This window comes from Pyxicephalus adspersus, chromosome 7 (assembly GCF_032062135.1).
Source record: "Pyxicephalus adspersus chromosome 7, UCB_Pads_2.0, whole genome shotgun sequence".
Classification (NCBI taxonomy): Eukaryota; Metazoa; Chordata; class Amphibia; order Anura; family Pyxicephalidae; genus Pyxicephalus; species Pyxicephalus adspersus.
Window position 1 is genome coordinate 31,529,039 of NC_092864.1, and position 17,104 is coordinate 31,546,142.

Here is a 17,104-nt window from a genome sequence, read left to right on the forward strand (position 1 = left end):
TTTTTTACCGTTCCAAGAAAGGTCAATGCCCTAGCACAGCCCCCTCCCTCCTTGTACATGATAGCCCTCACCTTTACATCTGATTACTGTCTGTGCTGGCCTAGTCTGTTTTCCCCTCCCCTTACTTTCTTAACTTTATTTTATGTAATTGATTTGGAAGGAGTTAAGGGAAATACTTCAAAGTGTCATTTGAGCACACTAGTAGCAATCTCAGGGTTTTTAGATGCCTACACAAGGGCAGTTTTTACAGGTAAACACTATACATAAAACAGATTACATGTACATTTATAGGAAGTGTTGCTGAAATGAATGGTTTTGTGCAGGATATGCTTAAAAACAAACGTCTATACTTATATTATCATCCTGAAATCCCCTGCACAGCAAGTATTTTTAATCATATAAGAAATATCATGATCAGAAATTGTATCAGAAGGTGAGTGGTTAAGAGTAGGTTCACACTTGCCTCTTCATTGCATGATTTCAAGTGCCCCCAACTGGCACCCTAGGGCTGGCACTCCAGCAATCACCCGGTAGGGCTGGTTCAAAAACAACCAGTATGTGCACATGTGATAGCTGGTGACAGGGAGACATTTTGGTACTCCTCACTAAACCCCTTCATTTATTCTCTATGGGGGCTGCCCCAGAGAGGCAGTACATGTAGCGTCACCCCAAGCAGCAGTGTTTCCTGGAGTGAGGAAGCTGTAGGAGCACTCCAACCTCACTGCCAGTGTGAATGAGCCCTAAAAGTGGTGGAAGATATATTGATCTCTATATTGTATTGATAAAATGATATTTTCTACTATATAAGGTTTGGAAACAATCTAATCACAAAGTAACATTGGATTTATTTTTCCTCTTCTGCATCCTAGCAGCAGTTTTCTGTTCACAGCCAAGGAGTAACCAATAAGATTTGTTGTGGGTGATAATAAATATAAGATAATGGGTGATCCTAACCAAGCAGTATCTGCATGCAGTCTGCGCTTGGTAATTCACACATGTAATGATAAACCTCTATGATTAAAAAAACTGAATGAAAGTGATAGGCCAGGAACAGTCAGGCTGGGAAATGTAAGACTACAAAAGGCTTGGCCTCCTCCAGCCAGGAAATAAAGTCGCTCTATCTGTCTTGCTGCAGTTTCCAATCCATAAATTCACAGTTTGCAGTGAAATCTGAGTAATTTCAATATATTTGGGACTTTTGTAATTATGCCATATGCTCAGTTTAAATTACAATGGTATAATTATTTGTAATGAATAGAATATATAACTACATGAACCATTCCCAACTCTGGGTTCGTGGAAGCCAAGCATTCCTTCAGGGGTCTTTAGCGGTTCCTTGAACTGTGCCTGATTGACCTCTCATTTGATGATACCATCATGGGACCAACACCACTTGGCAGAGCCAACTGCATAACTCCAATGATGTTTTTAGTCTAAAAGGGTGCTTTTCTAGCCACCACTGTAAGGGTAATCTATTTAAAAGGATTTTTCCCCAATGATCCCCAGTATATTGGTTTTAGCAGGGGTTCCCCAAGACCTAACAATAATTTCAAGGGTTCCTCAGGGGTAAAACAAAGGATGAACTAGACAATAGAATGCTGAATTTATATCTTCCTGCAGTTTCCCTTTAACACCCCGACCCTACCTTCTTTGTGGTGCATCAAGTTTTTTATTTTTGTGTGCAGATACCGCAGTAACACAGGCTTATACCGCCTTACCCAGCCAGATGAAGTCATTGTATTTCTCTGTGTTCATCCTCTGTAGGAGATGCTATACAATTCCATCCTCCACCCTCCCCTCTCTCCATTCACAGATCCGGTAACCTGAACATTGCTGCATCTGTGACTCCTCCAATATTGCGTGTTTCATGTGGCTATGTACTGGGGAGCATCTTGACGCATCCTGTTACATCATCCATAATAATGGTACAATTATCCGAAGGAGGAAGTAGCCTAACCAGCTGGGGGACAGCGACCTATCTGTCGTCTACACAATCTGTTTTTACAACACCTTTGACATTTGTGGGCTAATTCAATAAGCGCAAAGCAGAAATGGAATGTGCTAATCTGTAATTCCCCCGCCAGGAAGTAGATGGGGGCTGGTATGGATAGAGCAGAGCAAAAACAATATGTTTGTTAGGTTATTCCACATTGCTATTTCCTAAATAAACATTTGGCACATGTAAGCCTCTTTGCCATCATCACACTAGTTATAATGGCTGTTTTTATTTTTGTATTGAGTTACTACGGGCCATTGCACACATGTTTTTGCTACCTTACAGCGTCTGCCATTCTGTTGTGCCCAATTACTAGGATCCCTACCATATCTTGGCTGAGCTACCTGCACCATACACCTGTTGTGCCTTTTTAGGGACTCCTGAAATCCCTTTGTTGAGTTTCTGCATCTGCTGTGCCCATTACGATGGGCTCCTGACATCCCTGTGTAAGTTCCCAAGTCTACACACCTGTTGTGCCCAATATGATGGGCTCCCATCCTTATTGCATTAGAACATTGGGTCTGAATACTTTCTGTACTCATTATAAAAGGGTTCTCAGAGTGTGAAGTCTGTGTCTCTACACCTGCTGTGCCCATCCTAAAGGCACTCCTATAATGCCTGTGCTGAGTTACCTAGTCTGCACACCTGTTGTGACCAATATGCTTCCCCTAGATTTTAATTTTGTATAATGCATACAACAGGAGTAGCTGAAATACAAAGTAAGCAGGAAGACCAAAAAAATTTCAGGAGAACTAAAGTTGAGAATTATGGCAGGAAGATTCCACTGTTCAATATTGGAATATAGCCAACACTGGGCTCCTGTGCAGAACTGGCTTGGGTTCCCCCCAGCAGCCTTTTCACTGGAAGCTCTTGTATTTCTCTTTAGGTGAATGTAAATCCAAACACTAAAATCACATTACCTTCAAAATGTCAAAGTAATTCAAAAGGCCAAGTTCAACAATTTTTAAATCTGCATCTTTATTAAGACTAACACATGGCAATTCCGTCATGAAGGTTCCCATTCCCATGCACTGACTGTTACAGGGTGGCAATAGATCTTTTTACCCTGTCGTGCCCTCGTATTGTCACCTTGTCACATGGACTTTTGATGATGTTTCAGCATGCATTACATAGCCAAGAACCACCAACGCAGGAAGCCCATCCTGAGAAATGCCATGGAGCCATTGCCAAATGAAAGAGGCTGCAGAAGATCATCAAAGGATGCAAAAAGGAGACGATGATATTTTATAAAATGGTAATAATGTTTATGACATTGTGTGATACTTCCCCCACCTACTAGATTGTAAGCTCTTTGGGACAGGGTCCTCTCCTCCTCCTGTGTCACTGTCTGTATCTGTCTGTCATTTGCAACCCTATTTATTGTACAGCGCTGCATAATATGTTGGCACTATACAAATCCTGTTTAATAATAATAATAATGATATATATATATATATATATATATATATAAATGCCAAAACTATCTAAGGGCTCCATTTATAAAGCAGCAAATTGGACATTTACTGGAACATTCCCTGGTGGAGAATCAATTACTGCAATTAAAATACATTGACCTGGAAGATTCTCCACTAGGGAATGTTGCAGTGAATATCAGATAAAAAGACCCAGTTGGGGTTTACATCCACTAATAGTGTTGGGTTAACCTCTAAGGAAGCTGGCAGTGCCCAGTGTTGATGCCCAAGTGGGAGCCACCTTTGCAGTCTGTGATATGCGGTATATACAGTACAATTTCAGGTGTTGTCACCTTTAATATTAAATGTATATTGTTTCCGCGTTTTTTTGTCGGGCAGACTTCTTCGCCTTTATTCGACCCTGTATCCAGCGCTCTGGACAGGAAAGAATTAACAAGGCAACCTGACTCCGGAGGAGAAAAGCTTTTAGCGAAAAGCTCTTCCATGATCGATATTCTGTGCGGTTTGGGCTGTGGATCTCAAGGCCTTAAAAGGAATTTCTGTAAGAAATTATGAATCAACAGCACATGGTACTTGGCACAGAGAAGCGGCGAGCTGATTGGCTGCCGTTTGCTGCAGTCTGTTCTGAGCGCACATCGTGGCAGAGTGAGTGAGGGATGCAGAGCTGTCTGCGACTGGTCCTCCGCCCCGATGCATAAAACAGGACTGCGGAAGCATCCTTGTTTCCATGGTGATGCTATTCCAGGAGGTGCATAGGTGTGTGGGAGGAAATCCATAGGGGATAAGAGAACTGTGACACAGAGAGAGAGAATGTTTAACCAGTGCATTGCCACAGCATTTATACTGAGTGCGGTGGGCGATGGGGATGCAAAGAAAAATGATAAAGATAAAAAAATCAATCATTGTAGAAAATGTGCAGAATACCATAAAATGTACAAAGGTTGCCTTAATAACTTCATATAGACCGCAGGATATCGATTTACATCCTAATACGCAATGCACTAATGCAGCAGGACAACAGCACACAAAAACTCACATTGTGTATAGTGTATATAGTGTGTAGTGTATAACATATGGCTTTTTTTACACCTGTGCATTTTTCTAACGCATTTTGCTTTTGAATGTGTGATATTCTGTGTGCTTGTTGCATTAAAAAGCTCATTTGTTTTAAAGGGTCGCAACACATCTGCAATGCTGCATGCCTCACAAATGCAGAACATAGATCATGCATATCTGTGTGGTGCCAGTACAATAAATGTATGTGCTTTTCATTATACTGCGGTGCCATTTTAAAAGAAGACCATAAAAATTTTTTTAAAAGAACACCATACTGCAGTATTTCAATTGCCATGTGTTTGCCGTTAATGCACCGTGATATGGGTGGTTTACAATGCATCAGCAAATGACCAGTGAAGCTGTATTTACAGCTCAACCAGGGTTCCTCCAGAGGTTGCTGGGGGTTCCTTGAGCAATGAGCAGTTTGCACCTCTCAGGTCAGTGTAAGTGACACCAATGATCTGTTTGGCTATCCATAATGGTCATATTCTTCCCAATGGCCAGCAATGTAAGAGAAATTCTTCCTACTGACCATCACACTAAAATACAGTGATCTGTGGATATAGTAAATATAGCAGGGGTTCCCTGAAGTTATTTTGAGGGTTCCCCTATGTTAGAAAGGTTGACACGCTGCTTTACAGTAATGTTCTTTGTTTATGGGGGCACAGTGTGGGTGGCATATCAGGTCCCAGTTGCTGATCCACAGGCTTCAATACTTTTTGGATGGGATAAAAACAATCATGCAGATCAAATGACAGTGATCACATAACAGATTGGTGATATTTGAACCAATCAGTGATCACAATATGTCTCACATGCAATGTCTAATGCCTGGAGAACATTTAATTAGCATTGCAGCAAAGAGCCAAGAATGTTCACCAGTGCACCTTTCTAGTTCCTAGACTCAGATATCATATTAGACATGTGTTTAACTGACACATACTGATACCTCTAAGTTTGGAGAAGGCTTAAATTACTCCTGGTAACAGGAAAACTAGTTGCAATTTAAATGTTTCTTTCCTACAAATGTATATTCATCAAGAAAAGCATTTTTTCCATGTGCTGGAGAATGTCATAGATTGTTGTTAAAAGAATTAGGGCCTTCTCAGACCCCCGGTGTAAAACAGAACAGAAAGCAGAAAGAGATTTTCCCACACTACACAAATCTGCAGGCAACAACCAAGCGGCCAAGAATTGCATGTTGTTTTTGTAAACTGCATTGTAATTTGCTGCAGCCAAAATGCAAAAAAAATGGCTCCCAACCGATTCTTTTGAATAGGAGAGTTCGGGACCACGGTTGAGCCTCCAGTAGAATGCTTTGGCTCACTGCGAGTCTTAAATGGGAATAAAAGGACCGCCATTTTTCTTTTCTTCAGCATGTATCTTTGGGCACCAGTCATCCTTATGCGTTGTGATATTGCCTGGTGGTAATGTGCTGTAAGTTACCATCCATCAGGAATGGCTGGCATGCATGCCATGGACAGATGTGAAGCATGTGTGTGATGTAGAGTGCATGTTCATTTTTCTATATGCTATATTGTGTGACTAGCATATGAAAAAAGGCAGGAGGAGGGCTGCTTTAATGCAACATATATGTAAATGGGACCTAGAGGATGCCTGTGCTCACGTAAGCATGCTGCCATTGACCTCTTAATAAAAATGTTAATTGGCTGTTACCGGCTTCAGTATTTTCTTAATCAATGAGCAGAAACAGCAAGAGAAGTCAGAACTCCTGATTGCCTTATTCCAAGAGTCAGATACTATTAAAGCTAGTAGATCAGCATGACACTGTGTGGTGGCAGCCTCTATAAGTGTTTCAGTACAAGATTTCCTAATTCTGCATTCTGTGCAATCTGCAGCACACTGACTGCAAAACATTGTAAAAAGAGACACTTTGGTACATCAGACTGAGAGAGAGGACTGGTGCCAAATGCTGTGCCTGGATGATAGGCCCAGGGGAGGGAGCTGTGCTCCTATAAGCAATGATATCAAATTCTGAGTGCACTTTAAAGCTCAACTTTCAGCTCTACCCTTTCCAAACAAAACACCCCTTACCCCTCCACCACCAACTGGTGCAATTTCCTCTGCACATGTGTATATATATAAATATATATATAAATATATCTTTATTCAGAGGTCTTTAGGCCAGCCATATGCACAGGACAGTTTTTACGTCTTCTTTGCTAATAGTGCAGGTTTCTGATGAGGAAGGGGGATGCCATAAGGCCCGGTACTCACAAAATGTCCTCAGTATGACGAGTTGAATAACTCAGGGTGTTAAAAAACCTCCAAGATTGAGGACATCTTGTGGCAGGGAAGGGTACTGCAAGTGATCATTTTGGAGAGGAGGTATATTTTTTTTCCTAAGCTCATGGGGCTCACCTTTAAATACATAGCTCAGAGTTGTACCGGGCAAGGGTATGTACATAACAAGCCCTATATGAAGCAGACGTGTGTCTGTGCAGAACTTGCCATTAGGACTAGCTAGGGTTAAGGGGACAAGGGTAACCTCCTACTAGCCTCTCTTTATGAATACAGGCTAAGACAGCTACACATTTATCCTCTAAACTGGCAAAAATTAAATTCTTTTATCATCTCATTAGCAGCAGTTTGAGTTATTCCCTGCAGAAATAGCCGCTTTGATTAATTACAGCTGGCGATGTAGTTTGTAGTAAGAAAGCTTTTCAAAGCGAGTCTGGCCCAGAATTTTAAAGCAGACAGAAACAAGATGAAAATATCTTTTTTAATGTATCCCGACAATGCTGAGTAATCAGTTGTAGAAAATCAACAGCTAAAAAAGCATTTCCTCTCTGTAGTGGAAATCAGCATTGGAGTTGGGATTCTGGAGTGTGTCTTGGGTCTGAGAGCTGCAAATCATTGGGGAATTGTGTGTAACACGATAAGAATAATCTAAAGGGGCTCTACCACTAGGCATCATGAATAAAATTATGGTCAGCCTGAGAATGAAAGCATCTCCTTTATTTTGTGTTTCCTGAAAATGAAGGAAAAATCTTGTTTATTTTACACTGTATGGCCAAAAAATGGTCTCCAAGCCTGTGGGGCCAGTGTTATGATTTGACTTCCCTGCAGGGGCAGTGGTTTGACCTGGGGTGCCTGTGGGGGCAGTGTTATGACCTGGCCTGCCTGTGGGGGCAGTGTTATAATCTGAGGTGCCTGTGGGGCAATGTTATGATCTGGGGTGTCTGTGGGGGCAGTGTTATGACTTGGGGTGTCTGTGGGAGCCGTATTATGATTTGGGGTGCCTGTGCGGAGCAGTGTTATGATTTGAGGTAGCTTCAGTTGGTCAAGTCTAGGTTTAGCAATGCTATGTGCCAATGGAATTTTTCCTTCCCTAATGACACAGACATATTCCAAGATGACAATGCCAAGATTTATCCCGCTCAAATTCGGAAAGAGCGGTTCAGGGAACATTATCACACATGGATTGGCCACCATATAGTCCAGACCTGAATCCTATTGAGAATCTTTGGGATGAGCTGGAGAGGACTTTACACAGCGGCCACCTCTCCCATCATCAATTCAAGATCAAGCTTTGACATGCCGGGAATCAGATGGAGTTGTAATGCTCAAAAGCTGTAATTCAAATTCTAGCAGCTGGAGAGAATTGATGAGAACACCAGCGCTGCATATTAATATGCTGCATAAAAATTGTTTTTATTAATAATAATATTGTTAATATTAATAACAATAATAATGATAACACCAAGTGACCACCCAAAATGATTTTTTTCTGCAACAACACTGCCTATATTATTCTAATGTTGTGTTTTACTAAGAAAATGCGGTTCAATAGTTTGCAATATGGCCTTGCAGTGCTGGGTTTGTGTTGCCCACTCCACCTGTGTTACTGACTTCCCCTACATGGAGCATACAGCTGGATGTCTGCTGATATATTGGATTCTTAGCTGAATGACACTTAAGGGACAATTTATAAAGATCTGGATTTTAATACTGTGATTTGGTCGACTTACTATTTTGTCCTTTGTTGACAAATAGGGAAACTGTTCTCCATACAAATGTTTCTCTACTTTATGTTCATCAAAAGAACCATTGTTACCATATGCTGGGGAAATTCCCAGAGCAAAGTTTACCCACCAGGGTAAACCTCCCCAGAGGTTGCTGGGGGTTTCTTGAGCAATGAGCAATTTGCGCCTCTCAGGTCAGGTTAAGTGACACCAATTATCATTTTGGCTATCTGTAAGGGTGACATTCTTCCCAATGGCCACCAATGGAAGAGACATTCTTCCTACTGACCACCACACTAATGTACTCTGGGCTATAGATATAGAAAGGCCCATAGCCGTAAGAATTTAGGCACATGGCCTACATGATGGAGGTGGGAGGCCTAGCCCAGGGGTGTTAGGGGTTAATAAAATGTAGTAAGGCTATAAGGGGCTGTGCTGGTGTGGAGCGTGGGGTAGGAGGGGATTAGGAATAGGATGAGTTAAAAGGGGCTGGACAGTGTGAGGCCCTCTATTAAAAGAAAAAGTTTCCCCCCCACCCATCCCTTTAATAGTTATAGTTATAATTTGAAAGTGTGGTTAATTTTAGCAGGTGGGGTCTTGGAAGGCAAGGATCCAATGCATTGGTAAAGTGGTGGAATTTGGCAGGGGGGGCTCCTCTTTGGCGGGGTCCCCCCCTTTATGGTGAACAGATGATTATGGCTCCTCAGGCGGTGCTGGGCAGCTAGAGGCCAAGGTGGAGATGTTGGAAGAGTAAAAAGTCCTGTTGGGTGCGGATTTTACCTTCTGAGACATGCAGCCTGGTTGTTTAGGTGTATAACCGGGAGTATGGAGTTTGATAACATTTTGGATATTGTTGTTATGGTTAGGTATTAATAAAAGGGAGGAAATAGGTTGTTGGGTAAATAGGTTATATTCAATGTAATATGTTTGCGTTATATAATCCGGTTAAGTAATAATAATAATAATCATGGAGTGGTATGTTATGTTAATGTATGCTTGCATATCAAAAGTGTAAATGTATTTATTTATTTGTCATTTTTTTATTATTCGATATTTGGAAATTACTTGAATGGTTAATTTATTAAATTGTGTTTAAATAAATGGCTGCTTGCAAGCCAATTTAAATACAAGATGGCTGCATGGCATTTCTCAGGGCTGATTTCCTGATGGGGATGGCCATGCTTGTGTAATGAAACTTCCACTGTGACAATGCTAGACCACAACTGCCTGTGAAGTTCAAATGGGATTTCATTGATTGGGTGGACCAATACTAAACAGTGATAATGTTATACAATAGTTGGCATTATTGATTTAGGTACCATGGTTCCCTTTTAGCCCCCAGTATGGCACTAGCTGGCACTTGTATTTCACCTGCACCGCGCCTTTGGGCCCCTTTGCTTCCATACAAATACTACACAAAAGTGATTCCCTGCTGTAAATTAACTCTTTACCTCTTATTATCTAGAAATCCAAACACACAAATTGGCTTACTGATTAAGTAACCACGTGTCCCCAACGGTGGCCTCAGCCGTTAAGGAGACAAGCGGGATTAAGCTGCTTTTGTGCCCTGGCAGCAGTTAGTAATAAATAGATTGCAGTGTAATCCTCTCTCTCTCCACCATATACACAGAGACAACACCAGCCTGGAAATAGAACATTTGACATAACAGAGAAGGGCACCATGTGAATGAACATCCTTTCCTTATTTCTGTGTAATCCACGGCTCAATAAAACACTCCTATACCCCTCACCACCTGGCACATTTATAGGGCAACTCCAGGCAGTGCTAAAAGTGACAACACTTTCTATAGATTGCAGACTTTGTGTCACTTTCCTGCCTCATGCTTTTCCATTCCGATTGTTAGTTAACTTGACCCCACTGGTGACTCCCAATGTGATCTACCCCATCTAGAAGCCCTCTTCTTTTTTTTCTCCCTCCTCCAATTAGCTTAAATAGCCGCCACTTCCACTAACAGCCATGTTTCAGTCTTCAGCTGGTGTGGGACCACTCATTTTAATTCCATTGGACAAGTTAAAAGATATATTTGTGACTTTTCAGGACCTAAAAGATTTTTTAGAGTTTTTGGAGGCATCAGGACTGATTTACTAAAGGAATATAGTCTGTTCACATGGCAAGTAAAATGTCAGTTAGGTTAGTTAGATGAAGCTCTGCTGGCTTTAACAACATCCAATCATGTGCAAGGAATTATCTTTTTTTTTAATTCCCTTCCATGTGATTGGATCACTCCCAATGAATATACTGAAGATTCTTCACACCTAAAGCAAAAAAAAAATCCCATGACTGGCTGTGGGCAGAATCCAGGGTATTGGTATATATAAGAAAGATATGAAGTGAGAAGGATATTTAGGATGGGGGTACTGTAGGTCCCCTTTCATTGTGCAGCTTCACCTAACTGCCTACTCACTGCCATTTTAATCTCCGACCACGAGTATTGGCCACTGAGACACAAGAGAGAACTTCAAGGCTTGGAGCTTACACAATGTTGAAAACCCTCTCCCTGCCCCTCTGTAACAGCGCCCAGTGCCTGAGTAGCCAATTACTAATCAGCAATGTTGTCATGTGGCCAGAAATAGCGGGAGTCACATGCCTTCCCTTACCCAGTTTTTCTTGGTGGCTGAATGGAGCAGCATGCTGATGATGACTCTGTGCAGCTGGTGCGGGGGGATGTCTTGTAAATGATCTTTTTTCATGAGCAGAGCACAGGTTCACTTTATACAACAATGTAAATAAGTCAACCAATGCATTTTTTTAATAAAGCAAAAACAAATATATATGTGTGTGTATCACATTTAATGGTGTCCCAGGTTTACAAAATTAAATTTAAGCTATACACAATGGGAGCCATACACAATTTATTATTTTTTTTATTCTCTGATCTACCTCGTCCAGCTAAATATAGGCAGCAGAGAAGGGGGTACTTGCACACGGCAGGTTCTCTGTAAAGCTGCAGCACAGGGCAGGACCCCTTCGCACCATCCATCCTGGCAGCACTCTCCATCCATTGCTATAGCAACCAGCAGAACATGATCAGGACCACGGATAGCTCCGTCCCTCCCTGCTGAGCTGGGCATTGAATACACTCAGATGATGTGAAAATCCAAGGCCAATAATAATATCATTGCTGGAAACTGCTCAGTGCAATCAATATTAAACAGTTTTATTTTAAATGCTACTCTAAAGAGAAAATGAGTATAATCTTCATGCAAAATAAAAGCAGAATCCTGCTCATACCGGTTCAGAACCACCTGCTTCCAAAGTCCAACCTGTACCAAAGAAAATTTGATGTAACCACGACTTTCTAAAAGTCAGTATAGGAAGGCCCGGCCTCTGATCCCCTGGTATTTGCCAGTGCAGCCAATATGCCATGAGCAGAGAATTGGTATGGCAGGTGTCAGCACTGGAAAATAGCTGGTTTGAGTTTAATGTGGCTATATAAAGTTCTGAAAATTCATAAAAGTTTTAACATATAATTGTTTTTTATGTTGTTTCTTGGTGTATTTATTCTGTAGCTTTGATAAAAAAAGTAATGTGTCTTATTGAGCACAGACTCCCAATTGTGCTCCTGTGTTGTCACCCTGTCACATGCTGCCCTGATGTTGTCACATGATGTTGTCACAGGCTCACCTAATTACTTGCAGCCCTGATGACACAGATTAGACAGAGGCCGCATCTAATAATATAAGGAAGCCGTCTTTCTTTCATTGAAATCTTTTCAGTGGTAACAGAAATAAGCTCAGAAATGTTAGGTATGTTACATATTTATTAATATTACTATTACAATATTTACACAAAATCTTTATTTACCTAATAAAACTAATATCTAATGTTTTCAGTAATAAGTACGTTTTTTTTGCCATTATGGTGGCCCCTTTTTTTTTTCTGCCCCCTATAACCCCGCTAAAGCGAAAGAGATTGTGTCAGTTGTCCGAGATCCTAAGATTGTATAACCGGTGCTGAATACAATGTGATAATGAACCATAGAATGTGTAAGTACATGTGACAGCGAGCGAGGATTCTGTAACTTCCACCCGATAACCCCCTCCAGCGCCATCACCCTGCGTTCTCGCCACTTCCTGCGCTGTCACCCTGACACAGAATGGTAATAGGCTTTGCAGGATTAGGGAACACAGGACCTCTGATACTTTACATAGAACATGCAGATAGACACAGGGATCCTTACATAATCACTTGTCCTGCAAGATCACCAATGCCGCTTAAGTCACATTGATGAAAATAAAGTTCTTTTTCTAGATTCACCGCAGAAAGCGCTAGGTAAAGCTGCAGACCTTTAATGACCCTGTGATTACCACTATCAACTGGAAATACGCAGCAGATGGAAAATACAGAAAAGAAGGGAGTAGATACGGTCATGGGAACTTGTTGGTGTCATCACTGTATGTAATCCCTAAGGGCTTGTTAATGGCGCAGCGAGGTTGCGATGGCATGGGGGCTTCTTTACTGGCTGCAGTTGGGACCCTTTCACTAGTGCCCACCTATGGGAAATGAATGGGGCCAGTGTACCTCCACCCATCAACAGCCTATACAAACAGGACAAATGTTTACTTATGATAAGCAACTATGGCAGACAGAAGAGGTGGACGTAGCCTAAAGTGGGCCCCCTTGCAGAACTGATTTGCCCCCCCCCCCCCCCCACATCACTGACTTGGGGCCCCTAGTGACTATAGAGGGTACAGGGCCGCTATGCAGCAGCATACTTTGCACCTCCCACCTGCTGGTTGGCTGGCAGTGTGCCAGTCTCTCAAAGCCACCCAGTGTTCTTACTGCTCATGTGAACCAGGGCTGGGTTGTTGCAGTGAATGCAAGCACACTCATTGGCCGCAAGTTGTTTAGGCTTCCAAAGACAGCAAAATGCACCAAGAATGCTGCATGTACTATTTTTTGCCACACAACACATGGTACCATGTTACTTTGTAATGTAGTGTACTGTAATGTAGTGCGCTGCAATGCATTGGCAAGCTGCATCTGGTTGTCATAAACAATAAATGGAACTGTAGGGCTCCAACACACAAACCACACAAAACATATTCATTTACTTGCTCTCATTGCAGGCTGACAATGCTAATTCTCTACCTGATTATTGGGAGTCTTGTTGTCACCCTGCCTAGTTCTCTCCTTTAGGAGACAGCTGGGCTGCTGAAAGCTCTAATAGGCAGCCCCACAGCCAACAGGGCTAAGCTTATAAAGCAGGCTGACAACACTGCTGATAATTGCAGGGTAATAGCTTAGCGTTGTCAGACTGCTATAGATAGTAAGAAATGTTGCAATTCACTAAAAAAGTCTGACATGATGGCAAGATCCAAGATATTGGATTCACATACAAGTTGGAAAATAAGTCCACACAGAACTGCCATCATTGGGCTCGAGGGGAGAACCAGCACTGAGCTAGGCCTTTAAAACCTGAAGATTCCACTTCTGTTATCTAAGTGTAATCCTACGAAAAGCCACTAGAGGGTGAAGTAAGTAGAAACATAATATTGTGCGCCCTCTGCTGGACAGTCCATAGGCATATATGCTGAACACAGGCTGGTGACACAACTGGTTTGCCTGAAAAGCTCAGAACTAGCAGAACATTTCCCTACCAAAATGCCAGATATCATTGAAATCCTGGAAAGATAAAAAAACTAGTAGATGTTAAAGCTGATTTGCTGATAATGACAAAAGTGGAGTGAATTTTTAATTCTGCATTTATTCTAGTTATGTGGTCCTAGAATGACAACATTCTGTCCCTGTTTCCAAGTGTTTGTCTGTGTAGTCACCCAGGCTTCTCATCAAAAACACAAATTTTGGTTTCAGTATTCAGGCGTGATTGATTGTCACCAGTAGGAAACCAGGCCTGAGAGATGGCATGCAGTTGCATGGACGGCTTGTAGACTGCTTGTGGTTGCACAGAGGCTGCAGGAGATCAACAGGGATAAAAGCAAGACTCTACTTTGATGCCGGTTGTTTATGATAGGCTGTGTTCTCACAAAACTAATGCCATTCTCTCAGGGTTTACATCTATTTTTATCTGAGCAAGGCACCAGCGCATTTCCTATTCCTTTTCATCTCATGCCGAGTGACAGTTTTCCTATTTTTTTCCAAGAAAATTTGTCTTATTTTCTTCTCATCTCTGGTATACTGACAATGTCACTGGGTTGAGATGGGAGGAAGTTGTATATTACAGGGAGGGGGGCTTCATCAGGGTTTTATATGCTGCGCTCGTTGGTGGGCAGCAGCTGGCGGAAGCTGCTGGTAGGCTATCACCTCCCTTTGACAAATGGCCCCATATCAGAGTTCTTTTAGCATATTGGAAAGTCGGCCATTATTGATTAGACTGTAACGGCTGCTAAGCAACAGAGCTGGGGCCAGATGCCAATGTCAGAGCTCAGGCATTGTGTTATTGCTGACAAAGGTTTGCAAGGAAGAGGAGAATGAAACTGTGGCTGCCAATCACTGCACCCTTGTTCTTCACCATCTTCACCCTGTTCCTGTACTGGAAGTAACATCCCAAGGTGCACCGGCAGCTCCCAGTGGTGGTATAAGAATTCCGCAACTGTTCTTTCAGAACATATCAATAACATCAAAGCGTTTCTTGTTCTGCATATTGAACAATCACAATAACATTTGCTCATATTTCCATCAATTATGTCACCCCAACTGCATGGCATTTGGTTATCCGCAGCGCCATGCATCATAATCAGTTGCCATTTTTGCCCCATCAAATGCCATTTTCACATCTTTGAATTGTTTTTATATCTCAGCACTGCTGCTCTACTGCATCCTCTTCCAGCCTGCATGCTCTCACTCCTGCGCCAAACTGTCATACAACATGCTTGCATGTGTCTGCATGGCTGCTTAACCTTTTCATTAAAAAATGAGACCAGACAGGTCCTTTATTGCAGAAGGGAAAGGAGATGTCTGCAATAAAATAACCTTACCTGCCTGATTGGAATTTTTCAATTACACTTACGTGTCCTCATTTTGTTTCAGGTGCTGCATTTGTCACCTGGTCATCTTCTGGAATCACAATCTTTGGCTATTTTGATTGGCCAGGCCAGGATGCAGTGACTCTTGGGCATCTATGCAGGAGTTCATTCAGTCCTGGCAGCCCCAGGAGATGCTGGGATACCCAACATATGCCTGCATGTACTTTGAAGAAAAGATGGTAGGTAAGTATGTAGTATTGTAGAAGGGACATTGCCCACTGGTTTGCAGTTTTTAATTGCAAAAGGATCATTTTTGCTTTGTTGAGAGTCATGGAGAGAACACTCTAGTCACTCTATAACAATATATGTCAGAAGAAGGACCTTAAGGATCACCAGGTATTACAAATTTAGACAAATGCTGAAAATTACTTTTAAAAGATATCATGTTTCAAATTATGAAATTTGGGGTTTGTGTGTACTTTATTGTTTAGATGAGTGCCTGCCATTTTCATCTTGTGCCCCTCTCTACTGCTTAGAGAAATCCCATTCCTGGACTTCTGGGTATTTTGTTCGGAATCTGCACTAGTCAGAAGTTGAAGATACAGCCAGCTGAGCAGATGAGTCTGCAATCTGTATTCTGCTTCCAGTTGCACCCCTAGCCCAGATGTCTTGACTGCCATAAACATTGGAGCATGAGACAGAGGTTGCAGATCACATGATCACAAGATTGGTGGATGCCAAAAAGAGCATCTGCGAAGCCTGATCAATGGAGCAAATATACAAATCCAGATTTACATCCTTCACCTGGACTTGTTATTTTTTGGATAGGCAGGGGATAGGTTAAACATGGTTGTGACCTCATCAGAAAGAAATTTGCTCAATTACAAAAACCTGTAATGCACCAGCAAGGGCCTACCCAAAACATACCTAAGTCTGGATGTGATCCTTTCAGCCTTAACCCTTTAAATCTCCTTCTAAGAAACTCTCCAATATTAAAAATTCTCTTCCTAAATCCAAGCCCTGATGAAGCCCTCCGAACCCCCAAAACTTGTTAACTTTTTATTACATGCAACCTCAAAAAAAACAGTTTTGGGTCTTTACAAGCTTATCTGGGGCTTCCACAATCAACTCAAATATACCTGGGTTCCAAGGCCAAACTTGGGGCCTGGAGCCCATCAGGGGAAGTGAGGAAAAGAGCCAACCACCAACTTTACCTGGAACAAGGGCACATTTTTGTCAGACAACAGTGCTCCATCAGAGGTCATGTGACTTACATAGTGTAAAAAAAAGTAATTTGGAGAAAATATCCACGAGGCTTACTTGAGGTCACTTTTGGGTCAGTCTGACCCTACACATGCACATCTTCTCTTTCTCTTCTGGACAGCTGCCCTAAATAGAAATAGCTGTGTTTAGAAATCCATTCAAATGAACAACAGGGTGTTTTCCTATCACTATTTTCAGTTTTGCCTAAAGGTTAAACCTAAAGTTTATAGGCTTTGATTACTCACTTGCATCAACAATTACCACCACATGGTATAAAGTTCATGTGTCTCGGTACAATTTCAGTGATTGACCACAAGATGGCAGTATTAGGGCCAAGGTGGCCCTGGCTGCATGCATGCTATGACCTTGAGAAGTGTGCAATAGATGCTTTCCAAATGCCTACATAAGGGGGAAATATGCTG